Source organism: Prinia subflava, chromosome 6 (genome assembly GCF_021018805.1).
Source record: "Prinia subflava isolate CZ2003 ecotype Zambia chromosome 6, Cam_Psub_1.2, whole genome shotgun sequence".
Lineage (NCBI taxonomy): Eukaryota > Metazoa > Chordata > Aves > Passeriformes > Cisticolidae > Prinia > Prinia subflava.
In genome coordinates, this window is record NC_086252.1 from 35,522,052 (window position 1) to 35,542,051 (window position 20,000).

The 20,000-nt window shown below is 39.7% G+C and overlaps 1 protein-coding gene across 17 annotated transcripts in view; it reads right to left on the bottom strand.

Moving 5' to 3' along the window:
* Positions 1–20,000, bottom strand: part of GTDC1 (glycosyltransferase like domain containing 1) — a 200,071-nt gene that overhangs the window by 65,373 nt on the left and 114,698 nt on the right. The gene's annotated exons all lie outside the window — the stretch shown is intronic.

Below are 20,000 nucleotides of genomic sequence, written 5' to 3' on the forward strand. Positions count from 1 at the left end.
AGTACCTCTAAGACTGGTAGCAATTCTTTCTCCTAGTTATAGAGGCCTTCTTGTTCTTTACAACTATCTGAGAAGAGGATGGAGCTGGGTGGGGATCGACCTCTTCTCCCAAGGAACAGCAACAGGACAAGAGGACACAGCCTCAAGCTGTGCCAGGGGAGGTTCAGGTTGGACATCAGGAAGAATTTCTTCATGGAAAGGATTGTTAACCATTAGAGTGACTGTTCAAGGAAGTGGTGAATGTCCCTGAAGGTGCTCATTAAATGACTGGACATGGCACTTCGGGCCATGGTCTGGTTGACAAGGTGGTGATTGGTCAAAGGCTGGATTTGAGGATCTCAGGGGACTTTTCCAACCTGTTAATTCTACAATTTCTGTAGTGACCAGCTGAAAACAATAATTACAATTTACAAAGAAAACCCCAGAGCTAGGAGACAGGATTGAGTTGTACATCCATTTGAAGGATAAAACCACTGTGGTTTTTCACGGAGTGAGTAGTGAACACTAAGATGAGGAAACTCAGGCAGGGCTACTCATGACCTTCCTGAGGTGCCACAGACAGTATCAAACACCACTGGCTCTTCCACCTGATGTCCATCTATAGAAACCCCTTCCCAACAGCAGGATGCATTTGCACAGCTGCATGGAGGCAGCAGAACTCACATTTTGTAAAACATGAAATTTAACACTTTAAGCAGATCTAGTTTCACTATTTGAATTAAAGCGGTAAAGAATTATGGACCTTCCCCAGGAAACACTTGAGGGAAGCTCCTTCCTTCAACCATGACCCTTATAAATTAGCAGGGGTAGGACTCCAAGCATGGTCACCACAGGTTCCTCAGTCTAAAGAGCTGCCTGTACCTCAAGTTAATTTACCCACATATTATTTACTCATATGCCTTTCAGTGTGATTATGGTTCCCCCAGATAAGTAGAGACTTTTAAATTTTTCATTTCGTTTTAATTTCCGAATGTTTACAGACTGTAGCTTGTTCATTAAACCATTTACTAAAACCTACACTTGCTCCTCTTTATCAACCTCCTCCACAGTTCTTCAGAGTTTTACTCCATCGCAGCTCCTTTCTGGGCTGAGAACAAACCACTCCCTCCCCTCTCTGTCAAAACATGCCTGAAAATGAGGATCATTCACGTCACTCTGCAACGGAGCACCTTTAAATGTAAACAGATCCTTTTTCTTCAAAATCACTACTGAAATACAAACATACACGGACTATGTGAGCTTTACTGCACTTGTGCTCTTGACTAATCACTTTGAGGATTTTCCTTCAAACCCCTAAATCTCCTTTCCCAGGTCAGTGCGCTGCGTAACTACTACATGCAATGTCTATTCTTTGATTTGAATTGCTGTTCCTTGGCATATAATTTTTGTTTTATCTACAATAAGCTGCATTTTCAAGCCACATTTTCAAGCCGTCTAAACCACCTTTGAGATCTGCCTTTCTTCCTACTGCTCACCACCACTTTTTGGAGCTGCTCTGGAAGTACAACCAGAAAAAGTTCAGTGACATTAAAAATCCTCATCCAGATCCATTACCTGTGTTACAAACCTCGGGTTCCCACATGAGCCTGAATTAAACCACTCCCATCTCACCACCTTAGCCAGCCTCACATCTCTGAGTTTAGAAATACAAATTTGGCATGGCTGAATTCCATACACAGAGTCCTACAATCAAGGAATGGTTTGGGTTGGAAGGGATCTGAAAAACCATCTCATTCCAAGCCCCCTGCCATGGGCAGGGACACCTCCACTATCCCAGGGTGCTCCAAGCCCCATCCAACCTGGCCTTGGGCATTTCCAAGGATGGGGGAGTCACAGCTTCTCTGGGCACCCTGTGCCAGGGCCTCACCACTCTCACAGGGAACAATTTCTCCCCAGTACTCTATCTAACCCTGCCCTCTGTCCATGTGAAGCCATTCCCTGTGTCCTGTCTCCCCATCCCTTGTCCAAAGTCCCTCTCCAGCTCTCTTGGAGGCCCTTTAGGCACTGGAAAGGGCTCTGAGGTCTCCATGGATCCTTCTCTTCTCCAGGCTGCACAATCCCAATTCCCTCAGCCATTGGTCATAGACCTAAAACTGTTTGCTGGTGGCTCCTCTGAAGCACAGACACAGACCCAACAGGATGTACTTTTAAATATTTACACATGGGAAAAGCCAAAGGAGAAACAGGTTAAGGGATTTTTCCTAAGCTACCAAGTTTTGACTGCATTGAAAGGACTGATTTACCAACCCAAATGTAACTACGATATTTTTAAAAATTACTGCTGGTAAGACAAATTGCTTGAGGTGTGAGAGGTCAGGCTACCTGGGCAGGCTGTATCCCCCTGCCTGTCTTTAATCTCCTGGCCAACCATCCACTCACTGCACCATTTCTGTTTCTGAACAGGTTTCCTCCTCAGTTTTCAACCCTTATAAATCTGATCTGTCATTGAAGAATTCCTAATAATATTAGATAAAACTCCACCGATTTCTCTCTGGAATATACTCTTTAATATCTTTTATTTAAGACATGTGTGTGCAATCAATTCCATGGTATTTACTTGTATTACACACACAGTATTCATCATCTTGACAATTTTTAAAAGTTTTAGAACACCATTTCACTTAACAGTTTAAAAAAAAAAAAAGAGAGCGAGAGAGAGATTTATTTGATGGTTAAGTTTGGAACAAGTTATCTGCATTAACTTCCATTGTTTTGGCATAAAGTAGTTCTGTATATTTTACTAACAACAGTGGAGACATGATAAAAGATGTAGGCAGAGAGCCATAAACAGCTCTTGCTGCAATCCATGGTGTTCGTGGAAAGGCATTAATTTTTGGACTTTGATTGGAAGACGCCTCTGTGCTCAGCCACTTGGATTTTGCTAAATACAGCAACGAATAAAACCTTGTACCTGAGGAGAACAATTTCTACAGCGGAAAGACCGTTGTAAATCATGTGTAGTATAAACTTGTCCACATGATTGGAATGATATAATGGATATTGGAGTCCCTAACCACCAGCTAATGTTCTTTATGACACTTAAATAAATGACCTGAAAATAAACTAATAACAACACAAAGTCATCTAAACCTGTTCATGTGCATTTCCCAGAAGCATGCTGGGAAAAGACAATGTCTAGTTAGTGCATTTTTTGTGTTTATGTTTTCTCCAGCACACTTTTGCTCCTCCAGACTCACATTAATTCTTCTTTTCTGCCACCTTCCAGAGGTGGCATCTTCTCCATCCAGTACTTGCCCAGATCTCAGCCCTTTAAAACATCAGGAGGTTGCAGGACTTCTATATCACCATGACAATTATGGAGAAACAAGGCTGGAGCAGGAACAGACACAGGCTTGAAAGAATAGCTCCAAGAAAGAATGTTTCTCTTTTTTTATATTTTTTATCATGAAGATGGTGAAACATTACACAGGGTGCCCAGAGAAGCTGTGGTTGCCCCTGGATCCCTGGAAGTGTCCAAGGCCAGGCTGGACAGAGCTGGGAGAAATCTGGGACAGTGAAAGGTGTCCCTGCCCACGGCAGGGGGTGGAATGAAACAATCTTTAAAGTCCTTTCTAACCCAAACTACTCCATGATTCTGTAGAATCACCTAGAGAGCTACCACAGCAGAGAAGTGGGATTTCATTTTTGAGAAGGACACACCATTTTTCTCAATCTTAGTTACAAACTACACCAGTCATGCACGAAAAATGCCACAACATTCTATTTTAAATATGGGAGAAATATTTTATTATTATTACTAACTTGTTGCAGTGAACTCTTGCACATGTGGAACTTTCCAGAAAAAGAATTATCATCAAAGCTCACAAATATTAACACTTTCAACAGATTCCACAAGGTACTGTCCCTTATATTTAAAAAAACATGGAAAATGTTTTACTTTTATGCATAGCTCATATATATTTAAACACTGAAGGTTCAGAACAAACAGTTCTTAGGACTTAGATATCTAATTTTAGTATGGCAACTTGTTCTCAAATTTCTTTTATTTATTCAGATTTTTGAGGCTCTCCAACACATTGAACAGTCAATTTTAAAACTTCATGAAGGCCCTACAAAGAGTAAGCCTTGAAAACTTTCCCTTTTTGCATACTGTGTCTAGATGTTTAGTTAAAAAGATGGGTTAAATATTAAACTAAGTTCATATGTAATAAAAATTCAATATCCTGAAATTCAGAGTTTCAGTCTAAATATTTGCTACTGTGAGTAACAGATATTTTACCTCACAGCCTATATATTATATATTTTCTTTTCATTTATGCCATGAAACCATGCTCTGAAGAAATCCATGTACTTTTCCTTGAAGCAGACATGTGTTTTTCCCACACACATTTCTTTTTTGTAATGTGTTGCCATGTTCCACCGTATGTGTTTATTCACCGCACTTTATTTGCCCTAATGAAAAGTTATTTATGGGGATTGGTTTCTTTTCCATGGCACCAGGAGTCACTTTGTGCACCATTTTATTAAAAACAACAACAACAAAAAAGGAGGGAAGGGCCATGATGTCACTGCTCCATGAATAGAAACCACATTAGAAAGATGAACTGGAGTGCTGGTTTAGGTTAGACCAAATTACACAACTGCCTCAAGAGACTGCAAGGATGGATGGAATAAATAAAGAGATTTTTTAAAAGCAATAAAAATTGGCCCTTCTGTAAATGTAGTTACATTTAAGCATGAAGTTCGAGTTCTGTGCAATGGATTTTTTTTTAATATTGTCATTAAAAAGTAGAATTATAGAATGGTCTGAGTGGGAAGGGACTTTAAGGATTATCCCATTCCAGCCCTCCTGCCATGGGCAGGGACACCCTCCACACTAGACCAGGTTGCTCCAAGTCATGCACATCCTATTACTGACCAAGCACTCTAAAAATACTAAAGTTGTTGTCTCAAAACTTGAGAATTTTGCTTATTCTATTCTAGAAATAGAGTAAAAAAATAAAAAAATGAAAGCAGACTATTGGGTACCAAACTGACAGCAACTCCATTAGTATATACTTATTTATACATAAAATCATACGTTTATATTTTTATCTTTAATATTATCAATCAGCTGACAACAGTAAAATTGATGCTGTTTATATTTAGCTACTTCTCCCAAGATTGCAAGAAATTACAAGATTACAAAACTGGGACAATACTCAATTCATTTTTATTTTTTTGTCTGCAACTATTGTCACATTTAGCCCTATAGTAAAATGAATGTTCCTGAGTGTGATCAGGTGTCCTGAACCTGTACTACAGTTCAAACCTAAAAGCCTGAAAGAAGATCCCCAATATTCAGGGAATTCGATATTAGGGTTTACTGAAGTTGTCACATACTTTCGGGGATCTAATTTCACTTTCTGATCTTCAGCAGTGGCTGTAATTCTTCATTCAGAAGAGGGAAGAGATTACTTGTCAGCAGTAATCTCTAACACAGATAATGCCATATAAATATTAGGGGCTTATAAGCATGGACAAGGATTAGGAGCAAAGAGAGAGAACAGAAAGAAAACTGAACAGAGCCAAGATTAAGCACTGGGAAGGGCATGGCAAAAGAAAATCCAAGGTCTGTGGCTCAGCTTGTCTTCCCACAGCAGAAAGTGCCTTTTCCTGGGCACAGTAAGCATGGTTTACACTGATTTCCCTGCCTGAAAACTGCAAGCATGTAGAAATATGAAATTTTATTTGAGGTGTGATTATTGTCTCCTCTTTTCCATGACAGGGGAGAAACTCAGGGAACCCCTGAGGTTGGCAGGCCCATCCAGCTGGACAGGTTGCTCAAGAGCCTCCTCCAGGCCAATTTTAACTCTCACCAAAGGTCAAGAATGCCATTTTCCTATGTAGATATTAAATAACAATATTTAATTTATTTAGGAGATAGCTAAAGCTGATTAGGACATCTTTCTTCCTGGCCATAGAGAAGAATTGGTGTGTCATCTAGACAACAGATAAACCAGGGAGGGATATTACAAGGGCTGACTTATTTCTGACAGAATAGCCAAAATAACGCTGTTTTAGCAACAAATTAGCTGAATGCAACAACCCTGACACTCCAGTGGATGCTTGATCAGCAGGCAGGATCCAAAGGTGGTCCTGGAGGAAAGAGGATGAATCCAGACCAACCACAGGCAGTTGGCTTGGACTCAACTTGGTCCTTCTGAGCGGGGAAGGAAGACGACAGAAGTAAGATAAATCCCAATAGTAAAGAGAGAAGAAGGGCAACAGGATAAGTCTCTTTCCTCAAATTGTAACTTCCACCTGTTTTTCCAAATATTTTCCTAGTGAGATTCCTCAATAACCAACATCCACATTTGACACTGTCAAAAATTCCCTCTTCCAATTCACATTTACACTTTTTTTCCAATCTATTCAATTCACCAACACTCCTGGATTTTATGCTCTAAGATGTCGTATCTGTAGGTCAATCTAAGGAGGATGCTCAAACTGACCTCTTAGCTTTCTCCTCAGTATTACACTTGAATTTCTATCATTAAGATCCCTCTACCAGATGTACTCTAAAGCCCAGAGGACCAGGATTTTAACAAGAGTGTTCTTCAGCTCTCATTCACAGAATCACAGAAGGGCTTGGAAGAGACCTCAAAGACAAGTTCCAACTCCTTGTCATGGGCAGAGACACCTTCCACTGGACCAGGCTGCTCCAGCCTGGCCTTGTACACTTCCAGGGATGGGGCAGCCACAGCTCAGGGCAGCCAGTGCCAGTGTGTCAAAAATTACTCCCCAAAATCCATGCAAAACACTAGCCTGCAGTGAAACAGGGAAAGTGAAAGGCAAAGTTCTCTTTGACTTCAAATGAGACCGAGTTTGACCCTAAATATATTATTTCTGAGTTCACGTCTTCAATTCTCTGAAATCCTTTAACACTCACTACAAGAATCTGTGAGGTTATAATTTCTGTGCCCATCATTCTCCAGAAATGAAATGATGATAATTTAAGAGCTCCTCAGAAAGATGGTAATGAACTAAAATACATATTTTATAGTGCAGGTGAAAATAACTTATGTGTTTTTTTGTGCAAGATATGAATACATGGATTAATTCTTAGTTCAGAAAAAAAGTAATTTTCTCTATAATTAAACACTATGACCATGTGGATCTGCTGCACCGACACCGCAAAGTAACTTCTGGAGCCCTAAGAGTCCTCTTGATGACAACTGCCAGAAATTTAGAAATTTTTCACTTAAGTTCTGCTTCTGCAGAAGTTCAAAAGAATGAATTGCACTACGGGGTGAAAAAGTTTTGCTTCTGAGAATTGCAAGGTTTTTTAGGCTCTTTAGGATTCCAAAGGATTGGTCATTTTAATTAGTGTTTCCTCAAACAGAAAAAAACCCTAGCTGAGCTCTCAAGTGCTTATTTAGACAATGCAAATTTCACAAAGAGTTCCACCAAATACAGTACCTCCTCTTGCTACACGCAACTAGAAATGGGTGTTTGAAAACTGATATCACACCTGAATTTCTTTTTTCTTTAATTAAACTAAACCCAGGATCCTATAACGTATAATTTCCTGTTTTTTGGAACCAATTCTAATCAGGATATAGGGGATGAATGTCCCCTTTAACCAGGCTGCTTTGCAACATGGACAATGCAGAAGGGAGTGCTATCATAACACTTCAATAGTTAAGTGACTTTATGAGAAAAATACTTCCAAATGTTTCCTAAAACCTTCCAAACCGCACCAAAGAACATTATCGTAATATTATGTTTCCCCATGGCCTCCAATATTTAGGCTTGCTATTCACGAAATGATACTTGGATGAAAAATACAAGTTTATGTAATGTATAAATTGTTCCTAGAAGTAAAGTTGCCTTTAAAATTACTCTGTATAGACGTCAGATATTTTACATTTTCAATAGCCTCTCTGTATTAATTGGAGAAATGGCCTGCTGGTGCTTTGGGCAGCACGGGAATAATCTGTATTTCAGAACTGAGCAGTCACCCTGTGATCTTATTCCTAACAAACACTGAGAACAATAACTGTCCTAACCGATTACATATCATGTTACCCTTAATAGATATCCATATTTCTTGCACAGTATACATAATCCATATAAACTGTACACCATATATCAAGACCATATTCCAGGGAATCCACCATCAAAGGGCTCGTTTATAGTAGGTTTTCATTTGACTCGGGTTTGTAACGTTCTGTGCAATCATAAGCAAACCATTTCAGGGATTTTGTCAGCAAGCTGCTTTTTGGCAGATTATTGGCAGTACACACTGGCAGCAAACTAGTGCAACTAAGCCCTTCTTATAACTTACAGGTAAATAATGATTTTAATAAATTTATGTAAAATGTTCCACTTGCTTACATCTGGTTTTGATAATTCACTCGCCTGCGCAAATGCATATTTCTGTGTGTTTCTCAGGAAAACACATACTTTACCTAAACTATTTAAGGTTTAATTCTCAGGTACCCCAAGAAATAAATTAGAAATGAAGCCTGCTTTCACATGAAGACTTAACTGAAAAAAGCTAGGGAAACTAATTAAAAATAATAATTGTATGCACACCAAAATTTAAACCACACTTTGTCAATAATAAAATATTCAAATAGCCAGAAAAACACATTTTGTGCCTGTTGTGGCGCTATCCCTGCCATAAGGCATTCAAATTGGATGGTCCAGGAAACTGGCTCTGGCCCTCAGGACCTGCTAATGCAGAGACTTTGACCTCCATTTGAAAATGTGTTACTGTGTTAATTTGCATTTTGCTTTTGCACTACAACTGAAGTTTAAATGTGTAGCATTTGTATCTCAACCAGGCAGTGTGGACTAGAGGAAATTCCAAGTTCTAATCCCACTTTGACAGTGGGTCTCAACCTCATTCATTGTTCAAATGCCAGAAGTCTCCAGTTTTGCTCTGAAAGGATCAAGTTTTTGTCAAAAAGTTCTAAAAATATTAATACTACTAGTAGCAGTGTCATTACAGAGGGAAAAAACCCCACAAAACCCTTGGGCTCCCTTCTGGTGTAAATCAGGATGACAACGATGCTGATCTACCATCCCTGATCATCTGGCTTTCAGCATCCAGGGGCCAAAACAATCCCTGGGGAGCCACAGCCCCTGGAAATTCTGTAAAATGCTGATGGCCCAGCACTGAGCTACCTGTGATATTAAAAACTGCACACCTACTGCCCACGCCCACTCTGTCTGGGGATACATTTCAAAGTTATATTAAATAACTGCTTTGAATGATGCCTGTAATGAACAGGCAACAATTAATCAAACATCAGATTTTACTTGTGCAAGTTGAGCCTAGAACTTGCTGTTTCTCAGTGTTTATTCACTCATGGATTCAGCAGTTTAGGATTTTGTAAGTCTTGGCAATGTGGTTAAAACCCCCTCAACAAATTCTTGTTGGGATCTATTGGACACGCTGCTACAACTTGATGTTGCTATGGTGGACTTGCTTTTAATTTGATCTGTTTCAAGGATTCAGTATCCTTCCAGCATGTTGGAAACCTAAGGGCATATATTTGTATTGTTTAAAGGCAGGAAATTCTGTGAACTGAAATGAGAACATATCCCTTTTGCCTTTATGGACTTTTGTTGTTTTCTTTTCCTTTTGGGGTTTTTGGAAACAAAACCAGTGAAAGCTGAAAGTTTGAACAATAGAAAATTACTTTCAAGGGGGAAAAAAAAGTAAAATACCAAGTATACTTTTATAACTTTTTTCATACACTTTGTATATATGTAAATTGCACTTATCCAAGCATCAGAAAATACCATTCACAGCAGGGCCTTATATTGCAGCAGGATCATACTGGTTTTGTCATAAAAGACTGTGGACTTTGCTGTTTTATTCCTTTACTACCTTGTATTAACTTGTACCCCACTGACTTCAAGACAGAGCTGACTTGTTTCATGCTAACCACAGAACGAGGGCAATCACATTCCTATTGTAGGGAGGGAAACTACCAATCTTCGTAGCTTTTTAACTCCTTGGCCAAAAAGTCCCACAACCTTCCTCTAACTGATGCAAAAAAAGTAAGTCTGAATTCTGGGACAGAAATGAGAATTGGTGGGAGATGAACAGGGACATTTAACCTGCTCAAATTAAGAGTTGGGCACATAACTGCATTTTAGGACAACTGCAGCAGCAAACTTCCCTACATTAGTTCTGTACTGCTCAGGGAAGGACTGGAGGCAGAGTGGCTGCATTAGCACGGAGCCCTGATCCCAGCAGGATGCCCCAATCCCAGTGCAGTGCTGCACAAACACATCCTTGCTGCTCCTGGAGCTCAAACCAGCTCAGTGTCTTTATTGCACACAATGAATTACACTGCACTACTTTAGAAGAGGAGGGTTATAGGTTATAGCCGTGGTTATGGCTCTCTGGAACACTCCTGCCTTGTGACAGAGTGCAGAGAGCCAACCAAGTCTGCAAAAAAAAAACCCAAAACAACTTGCTGGAGGTCAGCTCGTGTGCCACAGGCTTAAGTGCAGCCACTTCAGCAAGAGCCTGAACACTTTCCCGGCAGCGTTCCTCACAAAGCTGACTGCTCCTATCACACCAGTTTAGCAGCTAAATATAAATTACACAGGGATGCAAAGCTTCAGAGAGACATTTGACACCCAAGACTCCGCTTGGCCACTGGATCTCTCCTAGCTAGTGTTTCTCCACTTGTTAATCCCTCTTCCTGGGCAGCAGCAATTATGACACTGGTGAACTGCAGGACTTGGGTTTATTTGCTTTCATCTGGCACAGTGCTTTGTGCCAGCTCTTCTGCTCTGGGAGGTTACAACAGCTAAAGCAGGGATCACAACGAGACAATCAGACATCAGAATAAACAGCTCAGCTGCTTCAGCAGAGTGGAAGAGAAGAATGAATCTTACTAAGAGATTTGAAAGAGCACGAGGAAGTGGCTTTACTTTAAGTGCTTGCAATAGTGACTTCCAAAGGAACGTTCCTGACCATCAGCCCTGAGGAATAAAGAGCTGAAGGGTGCTCATGTTCATCCATGACCATCTGACTTCAACATAAAACTGAAGGGATTCATAAGTACCAGGTGTAACCCTTCTGTGCTCTTTCCTGCAGACGTGGGTGATGAAGAGGAACACTTGCCTACCACCCAGACATCACAGGGCCCATCACCTCCCTGCTGGAAAAAGCAGGGATCCTGAACCTAGCACCTATGAAAACCAGCACTACCCCAACTGTTCTTCCCCCTCAAACATTCCCTCTCATTCAGCCTACACCAATTCAACAGTTTTGCCCAAGTATTCCAAGTACAACTAACGTTATACTTTGAAATATTGCAGTATACAGATGTTTAAATCATGCACTGAACACGCATATGCACAACCAACCAGAAGCCAACAGTTTACAGGTCCTGTATGTCCTATTTTAAATTCTTCTGAAGGAGTAGTTAAAGATTCTTAGGGCAAAAGTGACGACTAAGTTCACGAACTGCACAGAAAATTGGCTGTGACACCATTTATTAAAAGTTATGATAACTAGAAGGTCCAACTAAAAGGAGCAGATGCACTGTTTGCTGGGCTGTAGCTGCAGACATTATTTTTGGTGCCGAGATCAAAAGAACAAGGTGTTCTTATAAATGGCGTTTTATTTTGATCCTATTATTCTATATGAGCTTGAAAAGAGATCAAAGGAAAAAGCACCCAGGTTTCACTATTAACACTTAACATAACTCCAGTTGGAAAATCTTTTCCAGATTGTTAGTGCAATTTAAAGCCCAGCACGTTTTTGTTGTGCTGTTAGGTTAATACACCTGAAGGCATGGGTTTGATTCCTTGAGCACCTTTTCCATTGTGGAAAATTGCTTCTATTACATATAATTTCAGTTATTTTCATTTTTATGGCGGCAAACACACCCTAGCCTTTGGGGAATGCCCTGGTCTGGGTTGTACCCTCTGTCCTGGAGAGCCAGGCTGCCCTGAAGTGGTGACAATATATTACAGACTGTGCACGACAGTCAGGAAATTCAACACCATTGGAGTGAAGTACTAAAGTGTGGTTCAGACCCTGCCAAAGCATACCAGCTTCCACTCAGAATGTAAACAAACTTAATGGGCCTTTCAAATATCTAAAAGTTCCTCCTGATAGCTGGCAAGAATTAATGTGCTTTAATACGTTGTATTGCTTATTATGACATTATCCAGGACTACTACTATTAATTAATGGTTCTATTGCTGCTTTTAGCAACCAGTGGTGTTGCATAAAGAAAAAATAATAACGTATTTTTTACAAAGCTGAAGTATGCTAACAAATTTTAATATTCATGCTTTGAATGGAAGCTTCTCATTGATGATTCAGTAATTTAGGGCAGACATTTCAGCATTTCATTTCCACTGAATTTCTTTGACTTTGACTTCTAAGGCTCCAGAAAACCTGCTAATACACAGGTATCATTTATCAGACTAACTTTGGGAAAATCAGCCATCAAGGAAAAAAAAAAAGTGTGTATGTCTTTCCCTGCCTTACCACCCTCTCCTCATTTTTGCTATTAAAGCACTTGTGTTAAAAAGCCATTCCAAAGTTTATTTTAAATGCCAAAAAGTGGGCACTAATCCCACAGGAGCTGGCTCAGCTATGGCCCACCATCTTGAACACATTCATTTTATCGAAATCTTTTCCAAGGAGGGGGGGTTGGGTGGTTATTTTGGGGTTGAGCTTTATTTTTGACTTAATAACAGCAGATTGTCAGAAGCAAGGAGGTGGAAATGACTTTGGGAACTTGCACAGTCAATAGTAAATACCCACAGGTGAGCTGGGGCCTGGAGTGAACACGACAATTATGGGTTAAACAAGATAAAAATGTGTCATGCACAGTCAGAACATGTTCATGTTACACACAGCAGCCAGCTGGCTATAAATCCAAGAAGTAAGCTGGAAAGCTTTGGAGTTTAAATGAATGAACACAGATATAAAGGGAAGAACGGTGGTTTGTCGCCGTATGAATGGCTTTTAACTGAAAAGACTGGATTGCTTTCACAAGGGTTTGCCAAAACAGCAACCTTGTTGAGATGAGGAAAAGAATAAGTATGATGATTGGGACATTCCATATATTTATATTCTCTATTCTGTTTTGAGGCAGAGCACTCTGATTCAGCGTGCCTGAACAATTATGATGTGGCTTTACATACAGGTGTTCCAGTGAATAGGGACACAAGTTCCTTGACAATACCTCTGCAGCTGATGATCCATAGACAGGATTAGTCTATTAGGTCATTCCAGATTCAAATCACATGAGCTGAGCTGTGAGAGGCAGTGGAGTATTTTTCTTTCCACGTTTCTAGCTCCAAGTAATTGTAGGCTAGAGCCCTCTGTACTCTGCAGATGTATCCCTGAACCTCTGGTCAGCAACCCTACCTGTGCACAGATCCACCAGACCTGAGGCTGCCAGACCAACACCCTCCTGGCAGGCACAGAGGATAAGAAAGGCCCTTCTGAGATCTTCTCCTCTTTTTCTTAAATAAAGCTGACTAGCAGAACCTCCTGGATTATAGACCCAAGAAATGCCCTAGCAGCTTTTCATAAATGGTTGAGCCTGACTGACTTGGGGAGGTCCTGTGCAGGGCTAGGAGTTGGACTTCAATGACCCTTGTGGGTCCATTTCCAACCCAGGATATTATTCTATGACTTTCTAGAAGTCTAATTACCCCACTTGAACGTTCTGGGATCTTTGCAAGATAAATTCTTGCTCTTTCTCCACCTAAAGCAGATGTAATTCCCTCATGAAACCAAAACCAGAGCTCTGGCTCTTACTAACTCAAGTATGAGCTCAACTTTAAAGGTATAGAGTAACTTCACACTCATCATCTCTGTTCATATTAATCATATCATATATAATACAATATAAATATATTATATAATATATATGGTCATATGATCATATATCATATATACATATTTTTGTGTCATATAAATTAAATATATGTATATCTTTTTTTAAATTTTTGCAAAACTTTTCTGATGTTTAAAAGGGTCTGTAATCTCCTGGGTTTGATGTACTCACTATTGACAGAATCAGATGCAAACTGTAGGAAGGCTGATAACAGCTTTGCTCCCCAAAACCTTTCTCCTGTGTCTCTGGGCTGACTGAATGGGAACTGAGAGGGGAAAGAACAAAGATTTGCTGTTCTTTACAGTCACGCAACGAAAGTGTAGGTTAAGCACAGGAAGTATTTGCAGATTCCAGATATTCTGTGGACCTTTGTTGCTTTTCCTTGCATTCAGATCTAATCTGCACAGAGCTGGACTTTCATGTTCTGAGGTCCTTCACTAAGAGAAAACCCAACCCACACTCAGGGCAAAGTGGACTCAAGAACTTCAGCTCTATGCAGCATTTAGTCATGTTAATGCATTAAGGAAAAAATGCTTTAACAAGAAGAGAAGGCTTAAAAACACACACATAAATAAATTAATAATTTTAATATATACTCATAGTATGGCAAACCTACAGACTGAAAAGATAATAGTTCTATCTTTCAGAAAAAGTTTGGATAGACAGTACCACATCAAATATAACAACACTGTGTGATCTTTCAGCCTCAGGGGTTTAAAAATACTAAGTGTTTCTTTTTTGTTCTGATACCAAATCTGTCTGTACCTCCAACTGACTCAAGTCACCACTAATAACCACTGGGATATTTTTAGGAGGTCCTTCAAACAGAAGGGTAGTATTTTCACTACAATTTTGAACAAGCAATAAATTGTGTTTGGTTCTTTAGCTTCAATCAAGCATCAATTTTGGATTATTTGTCTGAAGTCAGAATTCTTAAAATACGCCCTTTTTTTGTTAAAGAAGCAATTTCTGAGGGAAAAAACATCCTCTCCACAATTTGAGTGCAATCAGCTCTTCTCATATAACTGGCTCTGATTTGAAGGTAAGGTTCATGATCAGATATATTTAAGGAGGGCTGTATGATTAATTTAAGAAGTGCCTCACCAGTATTTTGACATAAATAAGCAAAAAGAACATTGTTTTACTCTCATTATGCTGCTGTATCACCTTTGGTTCTCACAATCATATTTGTACTAATATTCTGCTTTTTGCAGGAGAAGGGCTCATAGCAGGATGGACAACTCAAATTTGTTCATCAGTGAGACCTGGCACTAAAAATAATTACAAATATGATTAGGCAAATATCTGTCTGTCAGATATTCAGAAGAATTTTATACCAAAAAAGGGAATTTTCAGCTCTCACAAGAGCATCCAGCTAATTCTTGATGGATCCTCAGTACCTTTGGGTGCTTTCTGGAAGCAGATTCCTCCTTTTCCTTTACTGTTCTTTGTGAAGAAAAGGGAAGATGGAAATGGAACTCACACCAGAAAATGAGAAAAACATTAACCTCTAAGTCCTTCAGATTTTGGTAAACAGTGAGATCACTGGAAATCTTAGCTTCTGCATATGAATTAGAGGAGAATAATGGGACTGAGCAAAAAGTCATGGACTATGTTCATCAATATGTGCCTTTTATGTAAACTAGATTGTTAATTGAAAACCCATTTTCAGAGTCTCTTAAGAGGCAATCACCTTAAAATTAATCAAAGTCCTGTTTTGTTGTTGTTCTTTTTAATAGGGTTTGTGCTCCTTTGGATGCTCAGAAAATTGCTGGGAGTGGAGACTGCAGCCAGAGGCTTTGGGGTTCGTGTCTCAGAGCTCATTTTCCTGGGGCTGGGGAGATGAAAAGGGGGAACCTCCTGGCTCTGCACAGCTCCCTGAGCAGGGGGCTGCAGATGGGGGTCAGGCTCTGCTCCCAAAAAAAAGTGAAAGGATGAGAGGAGTTGTGTCAGGAGAGGTTTGGGAAAATTTCTTCACCGAAAGGAGCTCACCACTCACTGCAGTAGATCACAGTCCCCAAAACAACAGAATTTCAGCTCCTTTTTCTGTCTGGTCATCACCATGCCCTTAGTTTTCCACCATTTCTTTTCTCATTTACCCAAGGCTTTCCCTGTTTTCCATCTCTACTAAAGCTCCCTGTGTGAGGCACACAAAACAAAGTCTTCATGTACAATTTTGGGTGGTGTTGTTGTTTGCTTTTTTTTTAAATATACCTCTCCTTAAAATATTCCTTAACTTACTTCTTCAGTGCCTAGTAGTGACTCATTAAAAAAATAACCTCATAGTAGTAAAACGGTGATAGATATCAAAGGTGAAAAATTGCCATTATTTTGCACTCAAACAGCCTGAACACATCTTCAAACAGCATAGAGAGGAAAGGGCTGAATTTGTCTACAGATGTATTTTCTTAACATTTTTTTCATCACTTTACTTCAGCAAGAATGACCAGCTTAAATTTTTCAGTGTCTTCAAGGACCTTATTTCATGAATTTGTATAAAAGGCAGAAAAGTATATATAAATGTTTTAAAAGCAGCCAGGAGTTTTTGTGGAAACAGTGCCATTAGATTTAAAATACCAAGCACTCAAATTACTTCTGACACATTTGATCTGAGTCACTTTTGAATTTGCACCTATAAACAATAAAGAACACTGGTTCTGAAGGAGACTGATTATTTCCTTTGCAATATTTTACCACAGAGAAGTTATTCTCTCTTTCCCCCAGATCTGACAACCATTCAAATATCCTGGGTTTGTTGCACACTAAACTAGAAATACGATCTCTGCTTGGAAACTCCCCTCAGAAATAGTTTCTGCTGTCAATTCTCAGTAACTGCCTTCAATAACAAGCGTGACTATTGAACTCTGAAAGTATCAATGTTCAGTCATCCCCCTGAGCTTACACATCACAGCTGCGGGGAATAAAGATGCTGAAAGACCGCGATCTCTCCCCATCGTCTGGGTGTTTATCATAACCCTTTGTGATATTTAACTGGCACTGCTTTCTCCTCCTTCGCTTCCAAAGGGATGAATCACAGGCTCAGCTCTTCCAGGAACCAACCACTTGAGCTGTTCTCTGCACTTCCTTCAGCTCCTCCTCAGCTGCAGCCAGCCCTTTGATTGACCCCGCCTTTAATAAATGTTTAACTGGAGAGTCTCAGCTAAAACGTGTACGAAGCCTCCTGGGAATGACTAACCAACACCTAAAGCCCAGATTTATAGCAGAGAACTTCCCAGAGCCTCCCACAGCCAGGGGGATTTGCTGAGAGGCTGGAGGGAAGAGGAGTCACTGTGGGAAGCCAGATTTCTTCATTTCCTTATTTAACAATAATACAACATGTTGTCTGTAGACTGCTCTGAGTTATACACAGGATGTTAAAAACAAATTAATGCAAACTGAGAGGGTATAGTCTACATCAGGTACCTCTCATTATAAATAATTGTTAACTTTCAGTTACAACTTGTAGAAAACTAAATAAGTGAGCCCAAAATGAGGCCTTGAGTTCCTAAATTTATACTGAGATGCTCAGAGTGGAAACTGTCAGAATTCAGAGTTAACTTTCAAGGGAAAAAACCCCCAAAAAATTGGAAATTCAGTGTCTGGGAGTCAACAGGAATACAGAGTTTTCCGAATCAGTGGAAAGGGCTAAAGCTACATCCAAGGAAAATGCTACAAATCAAAGAATCATCAAACAAAGACAAAGAATTCTCAAAACAGAAAACCACCTTGGAGTGTTTTTCTGGAATTTCCAAACCACAGCTGGTCTCAATGATCTTATAGGGCTTTTCCAAGCTCACTGACTCTGTGATTCACCCATCCAAGCTGTGACCATTCAGTGCCAGCACTGAGTACCATCATCTAATGGCCAAGAGATGTAGGAAACCTCCTTGTCCCTCCACCTCCAGTTCCATTTTTCACCTACTGCTATTTTCAGCAGTCCCTTGGCTTCTCTGTCCCAAAAAGGTGGTTATTTTGCCCTAATGCCAGGACCAGTGGTACCTGATATACTTCTGTGGCTTCCTGATTTTACTGCAGCACAACCAACAGAAGAGTAAGACACATTTTTTACAGAGCAACATCAAAAAAAAATCCATTTTTTTCCTAATAAAAGGTTTTTCTTAGGTATAGTGATTATAAAAAGTAATAGATACTATTTTTAATATTCTGGAATTGTAGTCCTTTAACTCAAAAAAGTCGTAGAATTATTTGCCATTAGCTATCCAAGACAATTCAGAACCTGTGTCTAACTTAGAAATTTGGTACTTCTATCTTTGAGTTTTACAATATACTAAACAGTCTAAGTACCTTTTTGCAGGAAGTAATAAAAAGTTATTTGTAGATTCAGTAATGGAACCATCAAGCCAATGGTTTTCCATTTCTGAAGTTCCCAAGCTCTCCTGAGATAATAAAAATTCACCAAGGCAGCAGCAAGAAAGCAAGTGGACACTTCTCCACAGAGTCTCAACAATAAACAGCAGAATTGTGCTACTCCACCGGAATGTTCCAAACCTAAATTGAATGGCAGCATGATTGCTGTGGTTCCAGTTATGTTAATTAGGCTGGATTCATGGTTCATTGAGGCTGCAATTATGCTGCAAAGAAATGCTGCAAGCATCCCATCCTCCTGCAGTCTGCTGAGTGTGCTCCCATTCCTCTTGGGGCAAAATAGACTTTCTGAAGGGATTTATACACAGGAGTCACATTTGCACTTGGACCACATGCTTGGTGAGGATGCAATTAGATGACCACGTTTTGCAACTTTCTTCTTCTCCAGATTTAATAGGAAAAATAGCTTTCCAAGTTCCTTGGCCATTTTTTAAGCATGCTTTATTTTGCCAATTTGCATACTAAGCATACAAATTATAAGCCTTATTAGCCCCATTTCAACCGTAGGGTAAGTGAAGAAGGGGAAGAGTTTTGCCCAAAGTTATGCAGCTCTTCAGTGGAGAGAGAACTGAAGTAGCTCCCATCTCCTTACAGTTAATGGCTGGACTCGAAGATCCTGTAAGGCTTTTCCAAACTATATGTTCCTATGATTCTTTTAATGACATTTCCTGGCTTACAACTGTGGATAAGACAGCCCCCCACATCCAAAATGCAAAACCTTCTGCTGGAAAAGTGATTTAAAAGAGAGGGGCAAATGGGTATTATAGTCTCAAACAAGACTATAAAGAGGACACAGGATGACCCAAATTTGTTGGCCTGTAATGAGAAGGAAATAATTTAACATGGTAGAAGCTCCTTTCCTGGTGGGAAAGGTGTGCTGGCCCTCAAACAGGAGCTTCAAGCCACCTGGTTTTTACTGAGTTGAAGAAACAGCAACAGAGAAAGATGATTTTTTAAGCAAGTAATCAGTCTGGGGTTCTTTTACAAATAGATCTGCTTTTAAAACCAGTCTCTTCAGAAAAAGCCATTTTCAATGCTATTCTCAAAGAAGGATGATGTGGGATCAGGTGTCTAAACTGAACTCCAAAGAACCAAGTATCCTCAGAGCCTAATTTCCAGCTTCACAATGGACTTAAGCACTTAGAAGTTGAAGTCTCATTAAAAACCAACCGTGTTTAAGCCCTATTTTTTTTTTTTTTTTTTTTAATTTAAGCAGATCTCAAAAAAAAAATTTGATACCAGCCACTTCAAAGCTGGCTCCCCGAACTCAGGGCTGATTGAGTTTCCATAATACAATTATGGTTGGAACGGAGCTGGATTGAAAGCAAGGTTCAACTTTCAAACAAAGTCCCCAAAACAGTTGCAGATGATGTGCATTTCAGCTTTCTGATCCTCAGGTGACACAGGGATGATTGGTATTAGCAAGATATGCACTAGAAAGGGAAGGCAATGCCCTGACCAGAAATAACCATCTTTTCCACAGATGGATGGACATCCATAACAATTTAATCTAACGAGACATCGAGCTTACATGCCCATTTGAAAAATCATAATGGCACTTGTCTGGCAGGTTTGTTTCTCGATGCTTCATTCAATGATTGTTCCATTCTTTTTCTTTTTTTTTTTTTTTAAGTAATATTATCACAGCTTTTTTTTTCCAGATTTAATCTACCCGCACTTCTCACCCAGGCTACAGCTTCAATTAATACCAATCTGAGCCTTAACACAAGGAATTCATGCATTTACTGAGCTCTGGATCTGGTTTTTAAAATGAGT